At 42.8% G+C, this 491-nt stretch overlaps 1 long non-coding RNA gene across 1 annotated transcript; it reads right to left on the bottom strand.

The window, feature by feature from the left end:
• Positions 1 to 28: 28 nt before the first annotated feature.
• LOC112486718 (uncharacterized) lies at positions 29 to 392 on the bottom strand. The gene is made up of 2 exons (XR_003049194.1): positions 243 to 392; positions 29 to 156 (listed from the first exon to the last, which is right to left on the bottom strand). It is a non-coding gene; the product is annotated as an uncharacterized LOC112486718 (long non-coding RNA).
• Between the last annotated feature and the right edge of the window lie 99 nt (positions 393 to 491).

Genomic DNA, 491 nt, shown 5'->3' with positions numbered 1-491 from the left:
CCTCAGTGTTTGGGTTTTTTTTTTTTTCTCTACACTTGTGTTGCACCTCAAGTGTTTTTCCCGTACCTCCAGTTTCTTCTCCAGACTATCAATTCTGTCCTTCTTCGATGCTAAATTCGCTCTGGTGTACCTGTTTTGACCAGGGAGATACAACACCTGAGGAAAGAGGGAGAAACGTGAATCACAGCTGCTAAAAACTGAGGTTGATTTGAACTTATTCTGTACGATGTAGCGATACGTACCTGACCATAACACTCCTCCCACACCTGGCTGTACGCTTCCATGCTCAGGTCACCGTGGCCCATTCCTGCCTTTACCACTTCCATTTCTCCAGCCAGTATTGTTTTAGCCTGTTTATTAGCATACAGAAAATCTTAGCCAAACACGTTGACAAGCACATACTGTGGTATGCTAATTTTATTTATTCTGGAAAGAAAATTATTAGAGCAGATTCACATCGCAAACTACCAGTAGATGGCCACGAAAGTGCT

The sequence above is a fragment of the Cynoglossus semilaevis genome, unplaced genomic scaffold, assembly GCF_000523025.1.
Source record: "Cynoglossus semilaevis isolate Cse_v1.0 unplaced genomic scaffold, Cse_v1.0 C18807113, whole genome shotgun sequence".
In the NCBI taxonomy this organism is placed as follows: Eukaryota; Metazoa; Chordata; class Actinopteri; order Pleuronectiformes; family Cynoglossidae; genus Cynoglossus; species Cynoglossus semilaevis.
The sequence above is the reverse complement of the archived record's forward strand: the minus strand, read 5'-3'. Positions and strand labels throughout refer to the sequence as shown.